Source organism: Octodon degus, unplaced genomic scaffold, assembly GCF_000260255.1.
Source record: "Octodon degus isolate 3935 unplaced genomic scaffold, OctDeg1.0 scaffold00173, whole genome shotgun sequence".
NCBI lineage: Eukaryota > Metazoa > Chordata > Mammalia > Rodentia > Octodontidae > Octodon > Octodon degus.
The window spans coordinates 1,672,972-1,699,161 of record NW_004524749.1 but is presented as its reverse complement, the minus strand read 5'-3'; the positions used below and the strand labels follow the sequence as shown (position 1 = coordinate 1,699,161).

At 52.5% G+C, this 26,190-nt stretch overlaps 1 protein-coding gene across 4 annotated transcripts in view; it reads left to right on the top strand.

Moving 5' to 3' along the window:
* Nucleotides 1-26,190, top strand: part of Znf423 (zinc finger protein 423) — a 326,405-nt gene that overhangs the window by 147,980 nt on the left and 152,235 nt on the right. Inside the window, exon 1 of one of the 4 annotated variants that reach the window (XM_023703516.1) lies at nucleotides 21,386-21,507. The exons of 2 other annotated variants lie outside the window; for them this stretch is intronic. The gene's annotated coding sequence lies outside the window, so the exon portion shown is untranslated. Of the gene's footprint in view, nucleotides 1-21,385; nucleotides 21,524-26,190 lie in introns of those variants that run through there. One more of the 4 variants, XM_004643386.2, reaches the window with a different exon arrangement.

Sequence of the window (26,190 nt, the reverse complement as noted above, 5' to 3'; positions counted from 1 at the left end):
TCAATGGCGGTGATCAGGTACTGTGGCTGGAGCTGTTGACTGTAGGGAAGGTCACCTCTCCTGTCTCCATGGGCTCCCCAGGCCCGTGTCTGGTGAGCCAGGCTTCATTAGGTTTGCTCCCAGACTTCCTCCCCGCCCACTGCGCTGTGCCCCAACCCACTATTTCCTTGTTTGGAGAGCTGCACCTCCCTCACTCCCTCTGGATTTTGAGCTCGATGGATGCCTCCTGATGCTCCTGTCTCCATCCTGAAGGAGATTGGAGGCTTCCAACACAGCCTCTTCTGAACCTCTTTGACCTGTACCTTTTTCTCAGGTGTGTTGACTAACTGTTATTAGCATTAAGGCTGAAGACTCTCTGGAGAAAGGATAGGGATCTTGACAAGCTTGTGTTCAAATTCTTTCTCAGCCCTAGGTCTGTGATCTTCAACAGCTATCCTAGGTTTGTCTCATCTTGCCCTCAAGAAATGGGGCAACTGAGGGCTCCCTTGCATGGTGATGAGGTTTAGCAAGGTCATGAGTATGAGGGGCTGCACAGCATTGCTTGCTGGGGCTGTGCTCTGTGAATGGTGGCCAGCAACAGGATCCACCTGGGAGCCTGGTGGGCGGGGCGGGAGGCTCACCGGAGATGGCAGGAGTTGGTTGGGTGGATGAGGCAGCTCAGGCCATGGTACCAGGGTAGACCAAGGAGAGGCACAATGTGTGGGAGGCCTGGGTCACTGTCCTGGGAGCCCTTTGAGACTATGGGGCGCTCTCCACTGCTGCTGCAGACCTGTCACCCACCTGGACAAGTCTGCTGGTGAGCTGGCCTGCCACTGCCCTTTGTGAAGCTACACAGATGCCAGCAGTGGCACACTGTACCTTTGGGCCCATGGATGCCCCAGGGAGGCTGCTTGTAGCAACACTGTGGGCCTCTTGTCCTGGATGCAGGGATAGCCCGGCCCTTGGAGGGCCCCAGAGGTTCTGGGTATTGCTGTCACAGGAAAGCAGTATATCCTTGCTGAAATCTGTCCACATCCCAAAGTACCACAACGATGAGTAAAGACAAGCAAAAACATTTAGGATGAGTCCCGCTTAGCCCACCTACTGCTACTCTAACCAAAGAGCACAGACTGGCTAATTCATAAATAGTAGATGTTTATTTGGCCCATAGTTCAGGGAGCTGGAAAGGTCATGTTTGAGGGCTATGTCTGGTGAGGGCTTCTTGCCGTGTCATGTGTGGTGGAGGGAACCCACAGGTCTGAGCATGTGCAAGCAAGAGAGAAGAAGAAGGGAAGAGGTGCAAGCTCATCCTTCGTCGGGAACCCACTTCTGTGATCCCTAATCCACACCAGTACTAATAGCGTCCATCTACTCATGGAAGCAGAACAGAGCACCCACCATAGGATCACCTCTTCAAGCCCCATCTCTTGACACTATTGGTTGGGGATTCAAGTTTCCAGCACACCAGCTCTCAAGCCATAGCACCCCGTCCGGAGAACTAGATCCACAGATCCTCTGTGCCTGGCTTCCCAAGCCGGAGCTCTTGTACGCCAGCCCCAGGAACCTAGTTAGCACAGGCTAGCCCAGTCCAGCTCTGGGCCCATGCTGGCACCTGGAGCCTCTCTGGTAGATACTAGGGTAGTGGTCATTTCCAAGTCAACAGGGCTCCCAGCCATAGGGTGAAGGGAGGAGCGGGAAGAAGAAAGCCCTGTGACTTGGCATTTGCCTTCTGCTCTCCAAATACCACACCATCCACTGGTGTGTACATTTGTAAATTTTTCTTTCTTAAAGAGTCATTTATCACATGAATAACACAATTATCCTTTTTGGCTTAGTGCATGAATTAATTAAATTATTAGACATTTTAAATGTAGTAGTGTTGTGTCACCTTGGCCTGGCATTTCTTCCCTTTTCAGGGCACCTGGGGTGGCATCACTGAGGAAGACCTGATGGGGAGCCACCTGGGTTGGTCTCTCAGGCCCAGACCTCCAGGCCTTCCTCCATCAGCTCTGCGAGAGGGCGGGCTCCTCTTCTGTCTTTTCTGTTGAAATGATCCTTTGGCTCCTCCTCTTAATACAAAAGACTCAGGTCCAAGCCCAGAGTAAGTTATTTGTAATGCATTTTTAGAGTCCATATTGCAATATTAGCCATGACTGTCTGCTGTGTAGAAAAAGGAGGAGCTTGCGTTTGAAGTTTAATCCAGCTTCTACTTAAGCTCGGTCCCTGGGCAATCCTTTTTTCTGCTGCTGAGCTCAAACAGCCGGTTCTCAGGTTTGATCTGCTGCCCCACGGAGCCCTGCCCAATGTGAATTTGAAGAGTTTTTTTTTTTTTTTTTTTTCCCCCTCCCAACCAGGGGGACTTAAAAAAAAAAAAAAAAAGAGAGAGAGAGAGAGACAGAGAGAGAGAGAAATCACTGTGGTTCTGCAGCATCCTCTCCAGTGGTGTCCTGGGTCCCTCCTGGAGCCCCTCTGGCTTTTTCGGGGAGGGAGACTGGGATGGGGCTCACCCTGACTGCGGGTCTTCCACGGGCAGCGAGTCTCTTCCTCCGGGTCTCCCAGGAGCCCCTGCGAGGTCTCTGCTGGTGGACGGCAGGCACTGGGGAGTCTGGGAGTCCTGTCTGACGCGTGGGGGGCAGAGAAAAAGGAGGGAAAAAAGGGAGGGAAATGAAAGGCGAGAGTTTGTCGGGAACTGGTGCTGGCGGTGGAAACAGGAGCCTCAGCAGGACAGAACCTGGTGGCCTTCAAAACTTTTCTTCTCCCCTCTCGCCACATGACTCGGAGGATGCAGCAGTAATTAAAGGCCCCCCTGGATCCTCATTTTCTGTGCCCATGCCTTTGATCTGGCTCATGTCGGGCGGCTATTTTCATTGTTCCTGCTTTTCTTTCATTCGTTTTTGATGGCAGAAATGATGATCTTTGATTCCAGAGTCGGAGGTGGGCAGGAGAGTGTTACAGGTCTTACATAATGCATCTTTCACATCTTATTTTTAAACGCGAGCATAATCAGGGCCCGGCAGAGGCTGGGCTTCGGTTCCCTCGCACACGGGGTGAAGTGGTTGCCCGCCCTGTGGTGCTGGCCTGGGGGTGGGGTGGGGACAGCCAGTCTGCAACTGAATGAAAATTACTAGAGGAAGCTCCTCCCCCACCCCTTTCTAAATATAACCTGGAGGGAGTTTTTCCTAATTGTTCCCTCATGGCAAAAAATTGCTGAGAGGGAGCAGGACATGGAAGACTCAGCCCAGCTCTTGGCGGCTTGGTGGGAGGCCTGCATGGGGTTTATTAGTGGGTGTTAATCAATGTGGGGACCAGCCGCAAGAGGTGGGGTAGGAGCAGCTAACTCAGGTACCTGAGGTGGAGCAGAGGTACTGGGCCAGAGGCAGAGAGGTGGGAGCTAGAGGTGGGAATCACCTAAGGTGTGCGCACTTTGCACAGCCTTCCCTGCCCTCCTCCTAGTCATGGATGCTGAGGGGCAGAGAGGAGGTGAGACTTCTGGGTAGGGAGAAGGCTGTAGGCAGGGCTGGGATGAGGAGGTGCCCAGTAGTGTAGGTGGGGCCTGGAAGATTGTTGGCATCATGTGGCTCAGGCTGGGAAGTTAGGATTGGGGTGGCATTGTCTAGGCCCCCGAGTCTCCTGAGGGCCAGCTGGCTGATGATTGGGCCACCTGGCCACTAGTTGCCCAAACTTCCAGATTTCCAACTAAAGCCAGAACGCTGGGTCTTGGAAAAATAGAAATGAAGAAATCTTCCTGCCAGGGGACAGTGAAGGCAAAGTTTGGGAGGTGGGAGAGCCTGGGTGTGACTAGAGAGGCCGTGCCCAGATCCTGGGACTGCCTGAGTATGCCAGGCCCTGCAGGGCCTGTGGCCTCTGTGTGGGGCACACCACCTGTGCCTGTGGGTAGCCAGCTCAGGGGGGCTGCAGTGCACTTTCTGGTTTCCTGGCTGCGAGTTCCTGGCGGGAAGGTTTCTGCACCCTGGCCTGAGGCCTCATCAGCTCCACTGAGTATCGGCTACCCATGCCCCGACCTGCCACCACGGGCACAGGCCTGTGAGAACTGCCCTGCACTTGGGGCAGAGCTCCGGAAGGCTCTGAGGCTGGCCTGCTGCCCACCCTGCCCAGGCTCGAGGAGCAGGGTTTGCACTAAATTCTTCAGCAGGTATTTATGGAGCACCTGCTGCATGCCAGGCCCTGTGTACTTTGGTGAGAAGACAAGTGGGGACTCTGCCCTCAGAGAGCTTATCGTGGAGAGAAGACCCATCAGACCAATAACCATGCAGCATGACAGGTGCTTCAGGACTGAAGTGGATTCTCGGAAATGCGTTAGGTGATTTTTGTGGTGGTGCGAAGTCCATGGGGTGGCCTGGGCCACTGGTCTCCGTGGCCTCTTGGTGCAGTGAAGAGATGTAATAAATGCACGGTGGATGAGCAGCTGCCGGTGTCACAGTGGCAGTGCAGTGGACTGCTGTCAGAAATTTTCTGTGAGTAGAAGGAGCACTCTAACAGTGATGAAAAGTACAGTGAGCCAATACATGACCCAGTAAGCAACAGAGGTACTTGTTATCACCATGAGTATTGTCACTGTCTGTCCTCGCATGTGCTGTGCTGTCACACACTGGCAATGCAGTCCCCGTGTCTACGTTTGGTCAGCTGTGACTCTCTAGGTGACAGATCCGCATGACTGCATGGGGTTCTGTTGCATCTGCACTCTGCTGTGGGTGGGGATGCCATCCGTGGCCTCTGTGAGGGGCTGGCTCTGAGCATGAGCGTGGGAAATGGATAGAAATCATGGGGTGGTAAAGCTGGGGAGGACTTAGAGATCCCAGGTGGGAGGCTGTCAGCATCCACGGGGACCATTCCAAGTAGTGTGAGGGGTGGTGGTGACTAGGGGTGCTGGTGGAGGGGCAGGGGTTTGGCATCAGTTGGTCTGCTTGCCACCGTAGAACCCTGTTGGGTATGGTGGCAGGGGCCAGGTGCTGAAACCCACTTAATGCTTGGTACAGGTGGTAGAGATGGAAACAAAGGATGTTCCTGAGAGCTTTTTTAGGTGACAGCATTGACATGACTCAGTGATAGATAAAATTCAAGAGAGTGTGGGGTCAGTAAGGACTCCTGGGTGTCTGGCTTGGGTACTAGGGGAGCAAAGTCTTTCATAAGTGGGAAGGTCTGGAGGGAGGGACTGAGATTGGAGGTGGAGAATCTTGCCTGTCCTGAGCAGCACTGGCCAGGGACAAAGCAATAAGGACAGTGGAGTGTAAGTCCTAGGGGTTGAGCTGGACTAGATCCCATGCTGCCTAAGGAAAAAGGGCCTCCCTTGCTTTGTACCAGCTGAGCCCACTTGTTCCAGGTCTGGCCAGCAGTAGGTACCTAGTAGTGTCTAGAGAACAGTGGGGTGATATACAGTGGGGTGGGGATACTGCTTGGCTTTGGGGATTTGGCCCAGGTTGCCCCCTCTTCAGTGTCTGGCAGTGAGAACTTGGTGCCACCTCCTGGAGGGAGGCCGACCTGCTGACCCTGGAGCTGTGGCCTTGTCTGGTCCACCTAGGCCTCCCTGCTGCAGGCCTGGTAGAGGTAGCTGTCAGGCCAGCCTGGCTGCGCTGCTGTTGCTACGTCCTGGGCCCCTGGGCCCCTGGGCTGTATTTTTCCACCTGCTATTGAGGCTGCACACAAAGTTGCTTTGCCTAGTGCACGTACAGCCTGGCATTCTCCACCACATCACCTGTTGGGGTCCTTTTGTTTAGGAACTTGGTACCACCTGCCTGTACGTGGCTGGGGTGGAAGGGAGTGCTGCTAATCCTGGAGGAAGGGGCCTAACAGTGACTACTTTGGGGGCAGAACTTCTGCCTAGTGGAGACTCTGGAACATGGTGGCCCCTAGATGGTCCCATGCTCTTAGTGAACTAGATCGCCACTGTTGGCCAAGACAGGGCTCTTAGATTTACCTGTTGGGATGCAGGAGCCTGGTGATTCACCCTACCAGTCCCTTGGGGGACAGAGCTCCCATTTCTGCCTCTTCATTCCCAAAGCAGGCTTTTCTAGACAGACCTAATCAGGTCTGGGAAGACAGCAAGAAGGCAGATGTAGGCTTTTCCCTGGCACTGGCCCAGAGCCTGGGGTCTCTTTTATCTTTGCCCTATTTTACCCCCCTCCCTTTTGCCTTTTTGAGACAGGGTCTCACCATGCAGTTCAGATTGCCCTTGAACACATTTTGTAGCCCGGGCTGGCCTTGAGTTTGCAGCTATCTTCCTGCCTCAGCCTCCTGAGTACTCAGATTGCAGGTGTGTGCCACCATGCCCAACTCACCATCCAGTTTTTGCACGAAGTAATGACATGATATCCTCATGGTAGCTTAGGCATATCTTTAATTTTCCCTAGGGCAGTCTAAGAATCCAAATATCCCTTATATATCTGGCTGTGTTATTAGTTTCACAACCTGAGAATTCGATAGATCAGTCAAAGACAACACAGTTAGTTGACTTTTGATAAAAAAATTTCTCATTATCCAAACACTACTTTTATGGTTATGTGTTTTCTCTTGGTTCTTGTCTATACACAAATGGGTTTATAGGATTATGCCAGAGAACTCCTATAATATATTCTGCTTCTTACCACGCGATTTCGCGATGGGGGCCGCCTGAGGGTCTGTGGTCTGTGTGTGGCCTCCAGCTGCTCTTAGTGGCGGCTCCAGGATCCAACATGAGATAAGGATGGAGCGCCAGCCTCAAGCCTGGCACGCTGGAAAAAGACCAGAGGCCTTTCTTCCTCCCATTTCCTGCTGGATGCTGGGGTCCCCAGGGGGCTGTTGACCATGTGCCTGTGGCGGAAAAGCAAGAGCTCTGAATTTGGGAGCAAGGTAACTTCAGTTCTAGCCCTGGGGTACCACCGAGTGGCTCGGTGAACTCGGCCCACCGCCGGGTGTCAGTTGCTCTGACTGAAGAGACAAGTCAATCGCATCAATCTCTCACTTCCCAAAGTCTGGATTCCATAGAAGGAGGATGCTCAGAGTAAGCGTGTAGGAATATACTTACAGGAGTGGCGCTCAGGGGCAGAACGCTTGCCCAGCTCCATCTTCAGCAAGAAAAGTGCAGACTTGTATTAAAGGCAGGAGTAACCTGTCAGTGTTAAGTGCCTACTTACACTGAGTTCTTAGAGCTGTTCCTCCAGGGGTGATGTCATACTCACCTGGTAGGATCTTTTCATCAGCATCTGTCTCCAAAATGAGGTTCTGGCCTCCTTGAGGGGTCGACATGACTTGAAGGGTCTGTCGGCACTAAATGCCCTCTCTGTAGGTGGCACAGAGGATACTAAGTATGTGTTGGGTGAAAGGGCAGACAGTAAAGTTGGTGGCAGACACCAGGCACCCCTCTGCCACCTGTCCCCGGGATTGTGCTTGGCAAAGCATACAGACAGATGGCCCATTGCTGAGGGTCTGTGGCCTAGAGGGGCCCAGCATCTTGGGTCAGGCAGGGATGGAAAGCTGCCGGCTTTCCCTCCACACCGAGGAGCCTTGCTTTCACAGTGCCCGGTGTGTGGGGAGCCCTGGGGTGGTGGTACAGGAGCCTCCTAAGGTGCCTGCTCTGCTGACGCCTCAGAGTTGCCAACAGAGAGCGCAGAGTCATCACTGCAAAAGAGCTGCCATTTATAGCATACCTGTGACACCATGCGCCCTCCACTACATCACCACCGCAGCTATGGGCGGTGGCACTGAGCCCAGCTTTTCTCTTTGGTACATGAGGAAACTGAGGCTCAGAGAAGTTCACCAGTCTGCCCAAGATCACCCAGCTAGGAAGTGACGGGGCTGGTATTAAGCCTGACAGCCTGTGTGCCTGACCCCTGCTGCTTCCCTGGGCTTGGCACCCCCACGAGCCTCCTGCTCCATTCCCATCTCCCAGGACCCCTGCCGTGCCCGCAGCGACATCCCATCTGTCAGAGGTTCTGTTCTGGCCAGATGCGATGGCCCTCCTGGGATCCCAGACCCGGGAAGTTGCTGCAGACGGAGGTGAGGGGAATTCTCTGGCCTCGGCCTTGCTTCAGCCCCTGGCAGTCTGGGAGGGCCTGACAGCTACTGCTCCCCTCTGGCTGGGCCTTCTGTACTCAGCCCCCTTTGAGGAGCAGGTGGAGCCAGATTCGCAGCCAGCTCCCTGGGAGCTCATGGTTTTCCTGCTCCTTTCTAATGTGGTCTAGGAGGGGGGTCACAGGAATGAGGTGAGGAAAGGGGGATGAGAAGAGTGGCAGGGCGAGGGAGGTGGGGAGGGGAGCAGGGAAGGACAGAGGGGAGATGCAGCAAGAGTGTAGGTCACAGGAGGTGCTTGCAGGGTGATAGGTAGTGGATGAGAAATGGAGTGGAGAGGATAGATCATGGGAGATGGGCAGAGATGGAGGGGCTCAGAGAGAACAGCTGTGTAGGTGGACTTGCCACTTCAGACACCGGCACTGGGGGCTGAACTCTTGAACTTGGCACTGAGCTACCTCCCCAGCTCTTTTTCCTTTTCCTTCCTTCCTTCCTCCCTTCCTCTTTCCTTCCTCCTTCCATATTTTAGGGAAGGGTCTACAGAGTGTTCAGGGTCTCACTACTAGATCGGACTCCTAGCGATCTGCCTGTTTACAGCTCCCAAGAGCTGGGATTACAGGGTACACCACTAAGCCCAGTCTAAATTGACAGCTCAGTGCACCCCAGGGGCAGGCCCAGCATGGCAGGCCCAGGGATGGAACTCCTGCCCCTGCCCCTGCCCCTGTGCCTGCTTGCAGGCAGAGCTATTTGGCCAGCCCTCCCAGCTCTTTTTTGAGACAGGATTTCACTGAGTTGCTTAGGCTGGGCTTGAAGTTGTGATCCTCCTTCCTCAGCTTCCCAGAGTGCTGGGATTATAGGCCTGTGTGACTATGCCTGCTAGAAGACTTGTAATGTTTGAAAACCATAACATGCAGGGGTTGGGAGTCACAGCATAGGCAGAGGAAAACATCACCACCCCTGCAACCTCCAGGAACGTGGGCGGGCACTTGGGTGGTGGCTGGGGCAGTGGGCTGGGCATACTTGGAGAATTGCTCACCGCAGGCTGGGCCTGGAGGCTGTGACCTTCACATGGCTGGTGTGAAATGCTGCGCTCTGAAGTCTCATCTGCCTCCACTTGCCATTACCCTCTTGGCCTTACCAAGTCTGCCGCCCTGTGAGCTCTGCTCTGCTGATACACATACCAGCAGGTGTTTCTCCCCTCACCCTGCCCTGCAAAGCACCCCGTGACCAAGGCTGTCCAGCCCAGGGGGAGGCAAGCTGCCTAAGAGAACCCATGTGTTGTTTTTCATTTAAACTTGGGCGCAGCTTTGTCTGGGTGCTGGTGGATTCTGTTGCTCGCCAAGTGGCGCTGCTGCCCCTCTCATGGCTCAGGATTCAAAGAGGTCCTTGGTGTTCCACCATTTACCCCAAACCTACCCTTCCTTTCTATTGGAATTTGTGCTGAGTCCCCCATGTCCCTCTTTCTGCTTTGTTCAGCTGAGCGTTGAGCCCAGTCCCTCCAGTTCCAGCAGCTTTGGGCTTCTCACTGGGAAGGGCTGTTGTCTAGCTCTGGGCTTCATGGTCCCAAAGGACACAGCGCTAAGCTCTTTATTCCCACTGTTATTGGTCAGCACAGGCACTCGTCGGGCTAATGACTGCTTTATACCTATGACCGCTGGTTCCTAAGTGTGCTACTGGGGAGCCTGAGCCCCAGAGAGCCCCACGGGCTGCACGGAGCCCAAATGGCAGCCTTCAGGAGTGCCCCTGAATGTTCATGTGAGAGTACTGATTTTATATCTCTCATCAGATGCTTTGGTGCTTTTCATTCACTGACTCATTCATTCATTCATTCATTCATTCATTCATTCATTCGCCTGTTCATTTATTCAGTGTCCCTTTGAGTAATATCATATCTTTGCAGAACTGGACTGTTCGTCTGTGGGAAAATTTGTACAGAAAAAGAAAGGACTGTAGGTTCGGTTTGCACCTAGGATTTGAGAAGTTGCACATAGCCACAAGGAAAGATGGGGCAGGGCTTCAAAACCCATGTGGTCTAGAGACTTCACTTTCAAAGCTGTGGGAAGCCTTAGGGGCTTTAAAGCAGGGCATGAGGTAAGGGGGCAACCTGTGCTTGGTGCTTGACCCCCTGCACTGGGATGGGGGTGGACAGCATGCTAGGAGCCACCTGCAGTGATCCAAACCCGCCACCCAACATGGCTGGCCTCCAGAGGAGGCAGTGAAGGTGAACAGTTAGTAGGACAGATGGCAAGACAGACAGGACTCAGGACCAAGGTAGACTAAGAGAGGGAGAAAAGAGGCTGATCAGGCTGCTGGCCTGGAGAAGTGCTGGCATAAAAGCACTGAGGAGGAGGGCAGAGCTCACCTGTGATGGATGGCTAACAAACTCTTTACCTGCTTCATTAGTTCCTTCACTTCTGGTCACTGGACATCTTATGCACGCTCTCATTTGTTACCTTCTCTGTGTTCAGCAGGTTGCCAGGCCCATGGCTGGGGCACTCTATTGTCTCCTGCTGTTTCTATACCCCTAAGAACCATGCCTGATAAGTGCCCGCTTAGGTAGGTACAGGGACTGGGGTTTGATCCTCGTGGTGCGCCGGCCCCACCCCCTGAGTGCGCCGAGCTGGCCACTAAGATGCTGGACACACCTGTAATCCCAGCGCTGGGGAGGCTGAAAACAGGAGGATCACTGCGAGTCTGAGCTGCGTAGTGAGACCCAAATATGTTAAAACAAAAACAAAAGAGTCATGCCTGGGGCTGGAGAGATGGCTCAGTGGTCTAAAGCACCTACTTGAAACAAGCTTGGCAAAGCACAGGGACCGTTGTTCGATCCCCAGCACCACATGCCAGCCAGCCCCGCCCCCTGGTGGGCTGAGCTGGCCACACACACACACACACACACACACACACAATAAATAAATGTAATAAAAATAAAAATAAATAAATATTAAAAAAAAAGAGTCATGCCTGACCCAGGATTGAGAACTTTCTATGGTTCTTGGCACCTTAGCGTTGGTAACAATTTCATAGCACTTCTAAAATACCTGTTTCTTAAATTTTCTGTCCTAACAACTCAGTAGATGTTTAAAGATTAAAATACATAAATCCAGAGAAAAAATATTTTAATTTTATTTGTAATAAAATTATTAGTGTGAAATGTAGAATGTACATTCTCATTAAGCAGGTTCAGATAGGCCTCAAACAAACTGCCTGCCTGCTTACCTGCCTCTCTCTCCTTTCTAACTGGCCTCAGGGGCTTCCCACGGAACTGCATCCCTATCCTCTTTTAAATTTTTTTATTTTTGAGACAGGATATTAATATGTCAGTAAATTGCCCAGGTTTGAACTTACTACCTTCCTGCTCTAGCCTCCCAGAGTGCCAGGATTGCAAGCTTGTGCCACTGAGCCCTGCTCCAAAACCATATTTCTAATCACACCCAGGCAGTGCCAGACTGTGCCTAAGCGGCCAGGTCAGCACTACCTTTTATTTATTTTTGTTTGATTTAGTATCAGGGATTGAACTCAGGACCTTGTGCTTGCCAGGCAAGGGCTTATGCCTCTGAGCTATCTCCCTGGCCTAGGACCACCTTTTAGTAAGAGGCTGAGGTCTCCTTTGTGTACCAGCGCAGCTCTTTTCGAACACTGTCCTCATGGCTTCTGGTCTCTGCAGAGCATCATTGTCCCCAGGCATAAGTCAGAAGGTCACTTGTCCATGTGGTGTTCCAGGTGCCCAGAACAACTGTGCCACATGCCTTAACCCAGGGCTCCTCGCGGTGACAGTCTTGTCAGAGTGTCGGGCTCTGGTCAAGGAATGCCATTGCTTGCTCTTCCCACCCAGGGTAGCCTTGAGGCACCTAGAGTATGCTGGCTGTCTTCCCCAGGAGTCGCCAGCCTCCCCTCGGTGCAGTGTCAGGAAGTCTAGTGCCTGCCAGTCACTGCTCTGGGTCCCTTCTCAGAGCAGGGTTCCATCCAAGGCTCTCACTGGCCATCTCCTCACCGACACAGCCCTCTCTTGCCAGTGCCTGTGGCTGTCCAGTCTGGAGAGGTGAACTTTCCAGCCTTGTGCACAGGTGCATACGTACACTGGACAGCTGCGATGACGTAGCACTGGGTGTGCAGGTGGGCTGGAGCTGGGCCCTTCTTGGTGGCTTGGTCTGTATTGGCCAGCTAACTCTTGGTTTCTCCACACATTTCCTTGTGCAGTAGTCATTCATGCGTATTATTTCCCAGCCATGGCTTTTCCAAGCTGGAAGACTGCAGTAGTTAGAGAAGACTTCGTGAAGGAGGGAGCACTGTGGTGTATGTGTGTGCGTGCGCATGTGTGCACTCAAGTGCTTGTTGTGCATGTTACATATCTGCATGGTTTTGTGTGTGGATTCAGATGAGTCTAGGACACATATGCACTGTACATGCCTTGTGGGTACACACAGGTGCACACATGTGAGTGTGCACAGGTGTATATTTATTTATAGGTGTGTGTGCAGGTAGGATCAAGAGGGCAACACTTTGGTGCCAGTAACATCAACTTTGGAAACTTCCCTGGCCTGCATCCATCCCAGGCTGGAGAAGGTGAGCTGCTCTTTGGTAGAGCAGATTTTGTAACTTGGCTTCATGTGCGTGTGAGCACTTGGGTGTGTTTTAATTAACTAGAACATTTGCCTGGAAATGAGCAGTGGCGGCAGCCGGCACAAAGGCAGCTGGAGGGGGTGGGGCAATGGCAGCGTGGTGGTAGAGACCACGGCAGCCTGCTTTTCAGTGCCAGTCCTGGCTGATGGCACCATGAGAAGCTGGGGTGGCAGGCGGCCCCTGACATTAGCCACTGCCTTGGCAGGTGGGGAATTCTGAAAGTGGCTGGATTTTCTGGAATTCCCAAGACTCTGCCTAACCTAGTCATGGTGGCCAGGTTAAGGGCGATGTGCAGTGCCCGCCACCATCCAGGGTGGAGCTGGACCTGTGGGCCTTGTGGAACTGACTGACTGCCCTCCCTGTAGCCCCTGATTAACACATGGCCACCATGGGTCCTCTCTATGCTTGTTGCATGAGGGAGCCAATAGACAGAGGCAGCTGTGGCTCAGAGAAGTTAAGAGATATCTCCAGGGTCACACAAGGTTTAGGAGACCCCAGGAAATTTTGACTGTATAATTCTGGCACAAAGAGATGCGTTACATCATCTCAGGTCACACACACACACACACACACACACACACACACCCACGCGCGCGCGCGCAGCCTCACCCCTGCTGCAAGTGGCCCTTGACCTGTCTATTCTCCATCCCATCTGAGTGGTGGGAAGGGCGGTGTTCCCAAGGCTACTTAGTGTGGTCTGTTTCTCTTATCATGTGAACTGAGAGGAAGGGGAGGCCACGAATGTGGATGAAGAGCTGGGACTTGGTCCCTTCCTTAGATAAAAGGCCCACTGGATGCTCACAAGCTGTGTCACTGGGAATTTCACATTGGCTCTGGACTTATCTCCTGCCTTCTCCTTCCAAGCCTTGCAGAATCGCCATTGCTGCCCCAGCCCTCAGCTCTCAACAGCCAGGGCTTCTCCACTGGGTCTTTGGCCTTTGTCTTCTCTGCATCCTACTGTCTGTTGATCTCCCCTGAAATCCAGCTCTGCACACGTCTCCCTCGTCTAGTGGGCCGGGGGCAGATTCTGTCTGGACTGGCTTTGCGATTCCAGCAGAGTGACTTCACATCTCAGAGCCTCGCTGCCCTCACTTGGGAAGTGGATGATGCACCATGTGAATGCCCCTTACGGCTCACTATAAGCATGTGGCCAGCATGACCAGCTCTGGCTAAGGGTGTGTCCTAGGCTGCTACTTACTGGGGACATGCTGTGCAGTCTACACACACATCGCAAATGCCTCCCCACACCTCGGTGCTGAGTTAAAAGGGGCAGATGGAACCTAACCCCGTGGAAGGGACAGCTCTGTTCATCTCCTGCTTCTTCTAGGGTGCCTGCTCATGGAAGGAAGAGTGGGGATCAAAGCACTGTTGAAATAGTTTTTCTGCTGTTTTTTTCTCAGTACATAGCCAAGTTTATAGAGGTTATGGTTGCTCATGATGGATGTCCTACTGCATCTACCTCTATTTTTCGTTGTGTCTCCTGGAACAGCGTCTACTTAGAAGATCCCCATTGCCTTTTCTTGTCGTGGCCCTTGCTGTTTCTTCTCCTGGACTCATGGCTGTATAATTTTTCCCCATAAGTTAAGATCTAGCATAAAGCCTGCTTGCCCTTGGTATTCCTGATTCCCCAGCCAGAAGCAAGCTTTCTGGGTTGGAGGAGACCGTCTGATGCCAGATCAGGGTCTCCCTTGCCTTCTGCATGTGGCTTGACCCCACCAGAGCGTGTGTGCCTGAACTCAAGGGAACTGCATTTCTTCTCCCTGGACAGAGCCCTTGGTTGATCGAGGATTGCTTTTATTGTGGACTGAACCAGTGATGAGACTGGGGTTTCCACCCAAGGTGGAGAGAAAGCCAGTGTGCATGTGCATCTACATGCATGTGTGTCTGCATGTTCATGTACACATGTGCACATATGTGTCTCTGTATGTGTGCACATGTGTCTCTACATGTGTGCACATGGGCATGTTTTAGCCCTAGAGCCTGATGCTCCTGTCTAATTGGTGTTCTGAAGAAAGGCGCCTGCTTTAATTTTTAATTAGAAATCAGAGCAGTGAGAGAAGCGGCCAGCTGCAGCTGAGGCTTTGTTCATTGACGGAGTTTCCTTAATAAGCCCCAAGTCTAGGGCTTCGGTGAAAATGGAATGGTGGTGCTCTTTCCAGTGGAGGGAGCATCTTAATGCCTTGCAAATTATGCTATAATTATTTGGCAATGGCATTTCAGGATTTTGCTCATTCAAGAATCTTTTCGGATAGTTGGAAAAAATCCCAATAAAGGGTAGCTGAGATGGACAGGGGTGCACCTGAGTGGTCTCTGCATGCCAGTATCCTTTGCAAGAAGTGGGCTCCTGTCTCTCCCAGCTGCTGGCAATCCCAGTCTGCATCATGTGGGATATACGTGTGGTCTGTTTCTCCCAGGCTGGGCATGTGGTTAGCATATTTGCTGTAGGTAAAGTGAGCTGAGCAGAAGGTGTCAGGTGGGGAGTAATTACCTGAGTACCTGGGTGGGGCGGCAGGCTTCACCTGTCCGTGGAAACTGCCCTCTGTTCCTGGTCCCTGACAAGGGCTCGGGCAGGTGTACAGGGGCTGCATAAGTCTGTGGAGCTTCCAGGTGTGTGTCTTCTGCTGGGGGCTGTACCCTCCTGAGGTAGGATGCATGCCCCTGGGGACATGTGCTGATGCTAGTCTTCTTCTGGAGGCTGAAAAGCTGGCTCAGTGCTTTGGTCAACTATTTTTTTTTGCAGAGCTGGGAATTGAACTCATGCCCTTGCACTTGCTAGGCAAGCACTTATTCAACTGAGCTATCTCCCCAGCCCCTTAGTCAACTACTTTGACCACCATTTCTTGGCTCCACTAGGGGCTAGGACATTCTATCCTAACTCCTGTCTTCCTTGGTCTTCTTCTCTGGGAAGCAGGAAAAGCAAACAGAACCAGCCTTGCAGAACTGCTGGGAGTGTAGAGAGCGGTATGGATCCATCATCCCTTATCCCAAGTGTGGATTCCAGAAACTTAAAACCAGAGAGAGAGAGAGAGAGAGAGAGAGAGAGAGAGAGAGAGAGTTAACAGTAAGATTTGATCTGATATGAAATGAAGCTATTTATAGTGGGCATTTGTTTTGCAGGGTTCACTTTGGTGAATATCTCTGTTTCACTGCAGAAATATCAGTTTGCTTGATTGCTTCTGGGGCACCCCCAAATACTCCAGAAATGTATTCTATTATTTTTTTCTAGAATCTGAAAAATCCTGCATCCTGGAGCGTGTCTGATGGCCAGGGCTTGGGATTGAGGCTGAGGACTGATGTGGGTGAAGTAGAGGGACAGCCCCACGCAGTCAGTGGACGTTAGGTGCAGCTGGCGTGTGACCCGTTGATAGAGTGACACTGCCTGATGCTTGCATTTTCCTCCATGGACATCCCCCTTGGCCATGCAGGTGGGGCCCTTCCATCTGCCGGGAAGTCATTCTAGCAAGTGTGAACATACACACACAGAGAGAGAATCACATGCTCCCTCCCTGGCAGAAGGCAGATGCTCTGCAGCTATTTGATTGGTGCTTGAAACCTCAAGGAAGGGTCAAGACCCGGCCTGGCAGTGGGGCCTCAGCTTCTGAGGTGGAGCTGCCAAGCACCACCAAGGTGGTTCCCTGCAAGAAGAGGACCAGCGGGATCCTCTCACCACGTTGCCCTCACCCCTGCACCTCCCCCAGGGCAGTTGTCCTTGTGATGGAGGACATGGGTGGGTCCATGCTGACACTTTCTGCTGTTCCCCTTGGGTGGCTGTGCACAGCCAGTGAGTAATGCTGAGCCTTCCTTGTCACAGGAGCTCTGTCGGTTCCACATTGCCTTGTGAAGTGGCCTCAGGATGTGGAACTGCGTGAGCCCATAAAGGAAGGCAGTTAGGAGAATTGGAGGTGAACCACTTGTTATTTATTTATTTTGATTCCCCGGTATACGTCTCTCCACTTCGTGCCTCACTTCTTTAAAGAACCGAGTTGTTCTCCTCGGGGCAGTGCCTTGCTTATGTTCTCCAGGCGCAGTTCCATGCCCACCACAGCAGCTTTTGAAGGAGCCCAGACACACACAAAAGATACTCATCATCTCACTGTACTGATCTTTGTGTTTGGGTTCTAACCCCAGCAATTAAGAAAATCCCTGCTTCCAGTTAATTATAGACTACATTGGTTCAGAATGAGGTAGCCCCCTGTTTCTCTTGGGTGTCACAGCTTTAGGGGCAGGATGAGTTGGAGGCTGTGGGAAGCAGCCTGAGGTAGGGAAGTCCCCTTGCTGGAGCTGGCCTTGGAGGTAAGTGGGGCAGGACCCTGACTCCTGTGTGAGATGGCAGCCCTTGCCTGCCACTCCTTAGCCATGAAGTTTGTAGGAAATCTGGCCTCTGTGGGCCCCTGTGTGGGGTCTTGGTGGAAAGGGAATTGTCTTAGTCCCTTTCTTTGTTGCTAGGACATACTGTCCGACATCCACAGGTTTAAAGGGGGAAAGGTGTATCTTGGTTCACAGTTTGTAGAGGTTTCAGGCCAGTTGACTGGCTTCAAGGCAGGATGGCATGGCAGAGAGGCATAGTGGAGGAAAGGCTGTTCATGGTGACAGGAAAGCGGAGAGAGGAAAGGGTAAAGCCAGGAAGGAGATGAACCATTCCAGGTCAGATCTCCAGCGATTTGCATCTGTCAGCCAGATCCCAGCTCCTCACACCAAGCCAGCTGTAACATTCCCATAATCCAGTCACCTTCCAGGAGCTCTGCCCCTGAGCATGTGAGGCTTCTGGGGGCTTCTACATAGGAACTATAATAGCAGTCATCCCCTTGACCAGGGTATCCATGGTGTATATGCTACCCAACGTTAGTCACCTACGGCCATTGTGGTTATCAGATGGACTGCCCTGGTATAACATAGCTGGGTCTGGGGGTGGGGTGGTAGATCACTCTTGACATTGTAGAAGCCAGTAGCAGCAACTTTTAGCACCCTACCACCCTTTGGAGATCATCTGTAGGTGGAAGTCCCCACCAGGCAGGAAGAAGCAGCCAGCAGGGCTAAGCACACCGCATTGCGCTGGGCTAGCTTGTCATCATCCTGGTAGCGCTGCTCCCCACCACCAATGATACCAGCCCAAGCAGCTCTCCTCTCTGAGCCTGTTTCCTTTTCTGGGATGTGCAGATAACAATTGTAACTGACCCCAGGGTGCTGCTGTAAAAAATCAGACAGAGTAAGTGTTCAGAAAGTGTCATCTAATTCTGGGTCGGAGTCCTTGCTGGAGCTTATACTGGTTGGTTGTTCTTTATACTTGTTGGACTTCTTGCATTTGCAGGAGTCTTTCCATCTGCAGTTTTGATGTCAGAGTTTTTAATTACTCAAGGCTAGCCATGGATTAAAAGAATTAAAATGGAAAATTACAAAAGTAAAAAGTACTTATATTTGAAGTTGTACAGCACTCTGAGTAGTGTGACAAAAGCTCCCACCATCTGCTCTGTCTGTTCAAAGTGGAGTATCCCTTTGTCCAGAGTATCCATCCTGTATATGCTCCCTGCCCTGAGCCACTTCTTTGTTGTCTTCATTGTCAGTGGACTGTCATGGCAGCTCAGCCCTTGGGCTGAAGTCTACTTGATTGTACTTACTATTGGCCCTGAAGTACAGGAATAGTAGTGAAGCTAGCAGTTCAGGTATTCTAAAGAGAAGCTACAAATGCACTTATCATCAATGATCCTCCTGTCTCAGCCTCTCCAGTGCTGGGATTCCAGGTGTGCACCACCACACCTGGTTTCAGTGGCTGGCCCAATGTGCCCAGGCCAGCATGGTATGCAGTACTGGGGATCAAACCCAGGTCCTTGTGCTTGCCAGACAGGTGCTTAGACTGCTGAGCTATCACCCCAGCCTGTGATAAATTTTATCATAGCATATTATTATCCTTGTTCAAGTAAGTTGTTAGTATCTTATTTTGCCTATGTATAAATTAACCTTTATCATAGTTATATATAGGAAGAAACATAATCTAAATGGGATTTACTACTAACCAAGGCTTTCGGCAGACACAGGAGTCTTGAAATAAATCCTCCATAGACAAGGTTAGGAACTACTCCACTTCTTAATTCTCTCCTTCACTCTGGGAATCTGGGGTGGGTAAGGCAGTGAGTGCTGTAATGACTAGCTTTTGTCTGGTTGTTTCCTGGGCTCCTGGGCCTCTCCACCCCATGTGTGAGGAGAGGGGCCACTGTGGATCTGTCGCTATGTTCTGTGCAGTGTGTGACACTCTGCAGCTGATCAGCATGGCTACTTTTTGAGGCAGGGGCTGCTTTGAGTTTCCATTTTGTGGACGAGGAAGATGGCATAGTGCTACTCCTTGATGGAGCTGGGATTTCAGGCTGGCCTGGCTTGAGGCCAGAGCTGAGCTCCTGAACTTGGAGCGTGCGGGGACTGAGCTTGCATCCCTGACTGGGTGGTGGTAGAGCTTCCTTTTACCCTCTCCACTGAACCTCAGGCAGTCACTGGCTCCTGCTTATCTACCTTCTTGCCTTCTCATCCTCAGGGTCTCCCTGAGGCCTGCAGCCCCCTCCCTTGGCCTTTGGTCCCCCCACCCCCGCCTCACCCAAGCTGCCCTAATGACAGCCCAGGTGGCAAGTTGAGTAGAGGTTGTCCTCCAGGGAAATAAGAGTCCTTGCTACCAGCCTGGGCCTCAGGTGTGCGCACAGCGGCCCTCCCTGGGGGTCTGGTGAGTGGGGCCTCCCCCACCTCCAGCTGTTAGCCAGGATCTAGGGGAGCCGTGTGCATGGTATGATGTGTGTGTGGTGTATGCTGCTGTGAATGAGCATAATCGTGTCTATGTAACTGTATGGGGGTGTCATGTGTGGCCTGTGGGTGTGTATGTAGCACTGTGTGTCTGAATGTGCAGTGGAGCTGCCGTTCAGGATGTGGGGTTTGCACAGGGGCCCAGGAACGTATGGCCGGGTCTCGTGTTACCTCCGGGTCTGGTTGGAGCACTTTGTAGAACAGAGTTACATGCGTGTTTAGATAATTAGAACAAAAGCTAAAAGAACAATTTTGTTCAAAGAGATGAAGCTGGGAGTGGGGGCTGCCCAGGATCTGGGGGGTTCGCTCTGTGTCCCCAGCTCTCTGCAGCCTTCTGAGTTTTCATTGCACTATTTAGAGAACCCCTTTGTTGTAGGATAAACTGACATTGGCCTGTGCATTTCTGCTGTGAAGTTTGCTGTGTTCTGGGGCCCACTCGGGACAGCCAGGCCATTAGGAGCTGATTAAATGAGCTAATTTTAATTTGTTCAGTGGTTACAGATGCAGAGACCTTTCCATGCCCTTTTCTGGAGGCTCTATTTATTTATTAATTTTTCCCCCCCAAAGAAAAAAGACCTTCAGGTCTTCTTTCTCCCTTCCCATCCTCCCTTAAAAATAAGCATATAAAAATATTTTTAACAAGAACTGGGGCCGGGAAAGAGAGGGCTTGACTAGGGTTCTTGGGACTGGGCTGCCTGCTGTGGCTGAGCCCAGGGGCCAGATGAGGTTTAGCAGAATGTTGAAGGCTTCCGCCTGCCCCAGGACTTCCTAGGCGCCTGTCTTACCTATTTCCTGCCCTGCTGCCCTTCCTCGGTTGGGCACTCACTGGGCTGGGTTCCCCATAGAAGCTGCCTTTCCTAGGAAGCCCTCTTGAACTCACCCCCTCCTCTCCCCCAGCCCATGGACTTGGTCTCCACCCGGAGCCAGCACAGCACAGCACAGCACAGCACTTGCACTATGCCAGCCTCACTGCACAGGGAACTCACAGGGCCAGAAATGGCCTGTGTGGTGTTCCCTGCCCCTGGCTCCAGTGCCTGGTGGCTGTGAGAGGACCCCAGGCCTCTGCTGAGTGACCAGGTGGTGAGTGAGTGGGAGGGGAGGACAGCTGCATTTACAGCACCCTCCTACACCCAAGCTTTGGATGTCAGGAAAGGGTCCCACTGCTGCAAGTCCCCAGGAGGCCCGTGTGAGTCCTTCCAGGGTGTGGGCCAGACTTTCCTCCCTGATGTAACTGTGTGGCCTGGAGGACTGAAGTGGAAGTGAGGAGCCCATGCCTGTCCAGCTGCCTGAGCCCTGTTGCCCACCCACCTCTGCTGGGAACCTGGCTGACTGTATCAGGGAGGCAAAGGGAAGAAAGCAATAGTTGGCTTTTTGCAGCACTTATGGACTAGCGGACCTCGATGTGTGCTCAGTGCAGGGGGAGGGATGGAATGGCTGCAGCAGCTGCCACCTCAGCCCTGCTCCCGCACACGGTCCCCCTACTCCTTCCGCTTCAGCACCATCTTGTGTGGTGGCTGGGGCACCTTAGTGGAGCAGCAGGCTTTCCCTGGAGCCTTCCAGGCCTTCAGCCAGTGGTTTCCGAGGCCTGGTTCCCATTTGCTGAGATCTGCTTCCCGCAGACGGCACCCCGCCCACCACACCCAGGGGCCTCAGGGGGCTGTCCTCCACCCCGTGATCCTGAGCCCCTTGCCATTTTACTGTGCAGCCCTCCCTTTAGCCCCCGCCCCTCCACTCTGTGGACTCTGCAGCCGGCAAGGGGAGGCTGGACTTCCTGGGTACCCCTGGGGCCCTCAGCTGGGTCAACATCTGGCTGAAAGGCCCGAGACTCAGCCCTCCTCTGTTCTCCCTTTCCATCTGCTTCCCCTCCCTCCCTGAGGCCCTTCCTCTCCCCACTAGCTGGGTTCCCCGCCAAACGCCGCAGCGGGAGCAGCACACCCTCAGCCCATCCTTCCCTGGCCAGAAAGGAGGGGCGGGTGGAGATGCGTCCTGTAGCTGAGGTCACCCGTGGGCCAGTGGGAAACTCCTCTCCGGCCCTCTCCTGCCCTGCCGTGGGTGCAGGGAACCCGAGCTCGGGTTCCAGCCCTCTTGGCATCAGCCAGCCTGCCCCGAGGCACCCCTGTGAGCAGAGGGAGAGGTAAGTGGAGGGCGGGGAGGTGATGGGGGGGGGCTGTGCCTGAAAGGGGAAGAATGTCTAGTAGGCTGGTGTCAGCCCTGGAAAGGGGAGTCCCTCCGAGGCTCCTGGCTCACTGAGAGTGGAATGTTTGTCTAGCAAATCCAGAAGGAAGGAAGCGGGTTTCTTGAAAGGAAAGAGGAGAAGTGAGGGTATGGGCTGCCTGGGTGGCACTGGTGGTGCATGTCAGGCCTGTGTCTGCTGGCCTTGCGGCATGGGAATGGGACAGGTCTTCTGGGTCTCTTGTTTCTCTCCTTCCTTTCCTCCCCACACTTACCTCCCCTTTCCACTGGCCTCTGGTCTATTCCTTGTGAGGGTCCCTGGCTTGCATCCCTCATGTCTGTTGTCCGACAAGTTGGGGAGCCACTGAGTGTTGCTTGTCCCCAGGCCTCTTGGTTCCCATACACTCCTGAGCCTTCTGATCCCTCCTGTCCCCTCCTTCACCCTCCATGTCTGTCTTACTTCCTGTTCTGTGGTTCCTGGCCAGCAGGGAGGCCGCCTGAGTGCTGGCTTCTGGGCCTGACCTTACCACCCGCAAAGGCATCATGTTCCAGGCATCGGTCCCCTCCCTGGTCCACGAGTGGCATACCACGGGGACACTGGCCTCTAGACTGATTCCCGCTGAACTCCGCGGGGCTAGGCTGGAGGTGCCGTGGGGGCGTGGAAAGCCACTTGTTCTCCTTGGAAAGCTTGGGGAGCTTCTTTCTGTTTATGTCGTAACCAGGCTACCGAGATGGCAAACTTGGGTTCTGCAATTACACAGCGTTTCAGAAGCAAATTGATAGGATAACGTGTTATTATTGGCTACTGGGTTAATAGCTATTTTGGCAGGAGTACCAATCCTGCGTGGTGTTGCTGGCACAAGCGTAAGAATGGCACCATGGGGTAGAGAGAGATGGTGGGTGCGTCTTGTACAGAGCCGCAGACTCGGAGGTCCCCAGGGTCCTCCCTCCCCTGCTGGTGTCTGCTTGGACGATGCTCAGCTCTGATGAGGTGCTGTGGAAATTAAGACCAGAGAGGTTGGGAGACCCACATCAGGTCACACAGTGAGTCGATGCTGGGTGTGGATGTGGGGTCCCTGTGGGGCTTGGGGTCACAGCTCGGCCTGTGCGCTCTGCAGGCAGGACGGAAACCTTCATGTGGGCACCACATGGCCATTCCAGAAGATGTAACCATGTGAACGCTGGCTCCAGTTCCAGGTGTCTGCTCCTGCGGGTCCCTTGCCTGGAAAGCGCATCCCCCACACCCTGCCTTGGCTTCTTCCTGGATGAATTTAGGTTTCTATTCAAGTGTCACCTTGTCACTTGTCACTTGTCCAGGGTAGCACTTCATTCTCCACCCCTTTCCTGCTCCGTAGAGCTCTGTGTCATCACCTGTTTTGTTATGTGTTAATTTACAGCCTTCTTCGGCAGAAGAATTTTGTCTCCTCTGGTTGCACTGTAAGCGCTCTGTAGACAAGGGCTTTCTTGTGTCAGTACCCTGTCCTCAGAGCCTGGTGCAAGGCTGGTAGAGTGGGCAGTTACTAATTTGCATGAAAGGTATAAATGACAATAAACTGCTGTGTCACTTTTATAACTGTATGGCTTCCCCTGTCATGTATGCAGTGTCATTTTTAAAAATGGCTGCCCAGTGACAGATGACTCACTGACTTTTTTCTTCTTTGTGGATGGTTGGAATCAAAAGTCCTGTTCTTTCTGCCCTAAGGGGTGAGCAGGGTCACTCCGTTAGGGCTCTGGATGGCATCATTTTTTCTTGCAAGTGAAGAGACTTCAGAAAGGAATGAGTTACCCACCATTGGAAAGAACCAAATCTCTCTCTCTCTCTCTCTCTCTCTCTCTCTCTCTCTCTCTCTCTCTCTCTCTGGGGGAGAATTTGAGTAACTGGTGGTGGGGAATGGACTGATCCCTTGTGAAGTTCTTCTAAGTTGGGATTCTGTGTTAGGGCACACAGTTAAGGTGCTGGGGCCAGCTTTCTCTCTGATACACCCAGAGCTGGTGTGGATGCTCCTGGGAGTGGTGGGGGGCCCAGGGGTGTGGTCACCAGACGCAGGGCCCTTGGCAAGCTGGCAGCAGTCTCCTTTTAGCTTCCCACAGATCTGGAAACAGCACTCAGTGATGCGCTCATTGAGCATTTCATGTGCATCAGGTGCTGGGCCAGAGTGCTTAAACTGGATAATCTCATTTAATCTTCACCTGACCTGGTGGCAGGAGACATTTTCTGCCCATTTTCACTTTGGTGAGGCCCTGTAGTTTCAGTAATGTTCCTACTTCATACAGTTGGCCAGTAGTGGAGCTGAGATTTGAACCCAGCTCTCTGGCCTCACTGGCTCTGATCTTGATGTTTCAGAGTTCAACCCCACGGGGCAGGGCTTTGCTGGTCTGTTGCCGCCAGTGCTAGTACTACAGCCCTGTGCAGTCAGTGCTCTGTAAGTACCTGGAGACCCATGGGTGACTGATGGGCTGAAGGGATGCAGGCAGCGTCCTAAGATGCGTCGGACACACCATGCCCCTCACTTTACTGTTGGTCCTCCGGCAGGAGGGCAGGAGCCCTGGCTGGGCAGCAGTGACACCCTCTTGCCCTAGATTGGATTGTCTCCCCAGACATCTTGCCAGGAGGCTACATGCTTCACTTAGAGAGTTTGAGGGTGCTAATTAGTAATTCAGGAGTTTTTCAGTGTGTTTTGGAAGGTCCTTGGGAATACACACCTGTGTAGTTGTGTGTGGGCATGTGTGTGCGTTGTATACAACCCCCTTCAGATTCACATACTCTGACCCTCTGTTGTGTTGTGTTGTGGGCAGGGAGGCATCCAACTGAGGGGGATTTTAATCAGATCCCCCTAGCCCCAGGTCACTATTGAGTCTGTCTCTTTAAAAGCCGGGAGTCTTAGTTTATTATCTTACTAAATCTATGTTTATTCTACTTCTGTATGAACAAATACAAGCCTCCTCTGTCACCTTCATTTTAGTGTCATTTCTTAGAGAGTCAGGGTGAAGCCAGGGACTCAGTCTGTCTTTCTGCCTCTGTCCAGACCCCTGAGCCCCTGCACATACCCTTGCTATTTCTTGTACCAATGAAAGAACAACAAATACAGATATCACTGAAGAATGCACTAATTGCATGCAGCCATAGTGCAAGGGGACCCTGCCAGGGGCAGCCACACTGAGCCCAGGGTGTCAAGTAGAGTGGCCAAGGTCCTTAATTCCTCAGCCCTCCCTCTTTTCCCTGTGACATCTAGGTTTCCATCTTCCAGGGACACCCCCAAGTGGCGTTTTGCTTCTTTGTGGTTAGAATCATTCATTCATTCACTCACTCACTCATTCATTCATTCATTCATTCATTCATTCATGCATGCATGCATGTTATTAAGTGTATACTTTGGACCAAGTTCTGGACTTACATTATCTGTCTGTCTGTCTATCTATCTATCTATCTATCTATCTATCTATCTATCTATCCACTTGCCTGTCCATCAAAGGGCATCTGTGGGTTTCCCTGGCTCTAAAAATTCAGTCTATCCAAGTTGTTTTCAGGCAGTTCAAAGCCAAGAGCACCTGTGAAGAGTCCTTAGGAGAAGATGAGAAAGTCTTAGTGAAGCGCTGTGTAGACACAGTGCTGAGTGGAGGGGTGAGTAACGGGCAGGTCATTCATGGCCCTGCACCTGGCTGTGGCTGATGGTCCAGTAGGCACACACCCACTGTTCTACCCAGCTAAGTCTCCTCCATGCCAGGCACTGACATAAGCTGGTAACTAGCTAGGAACAGAAAAGCTGGCCTGTGGTAGGCTGGGGAGCCAGCACCACGCTCAGGGATACTGTTTGCCTGACCTGGGCTAGGTATGGTCTTCCAGTCCCCAATCTACCTCGGAGGGGGTGCCAGTACTTACAGGGTGGGCATGTGCAGCCTCCACACATGACGTGCAGGATCCTGGGTGATCCGTTTCCATCCATGGGGTGTCTCTCGGTTCACTTGCTTGCATTATGTCATTCTGTCCAGTCTGCTCTTGTGTGAGTATACATATATATGGGGGAGGGCCCGCATGTCCAGGGAGGCTAAACTTTTTTGCAGAATTAGACTCTGTGTCCCTAAAAGAGGCCTAGGAATCACACAGAAGGCCCTGCTCCAGCCCTGCTTTTGATTTGTTCCCTGTTACATCTCAAGTACCACCCTTGGCCAGAAGAGGGAAGTAGGCTGGGCCTGTGGGGAGGAGGGGTGCAGGCCGGGAGGGCTGGGCCTCAGGGTTCTGCAGGATTCTGTCCAGGGCAGGTACACCTCTCAGCCCTCAGGGTCCTTAGTATCCCTGTATGCACAATCAGTAGTTGGCTGGGTTGTCCGAAAGATCTCTTTCAGCCTCTGAACCTCAGTTGCCTCCTTAGTAAAATATGTCCAGCAGAAAGAGTCTGCTATTCCAATGCATTAAAATGAGGAAGACGCTTAAGACTGACTGGTAATACAAGTATTGAAATAAATGTAGTATAAAAAGTCTTGGCATGCAGTAAGTGCTCAGCGAATGTAGTGTTTGGTAATGATGATTTTCAAGTTCATTCGTGGGTGCAGGCACAGTGGAGGCAGAGACAAGGTCCTGGTCGTATTGCAGGTGGTGATGGCCCTTTGGACTCAGACAGCAGAAATGGG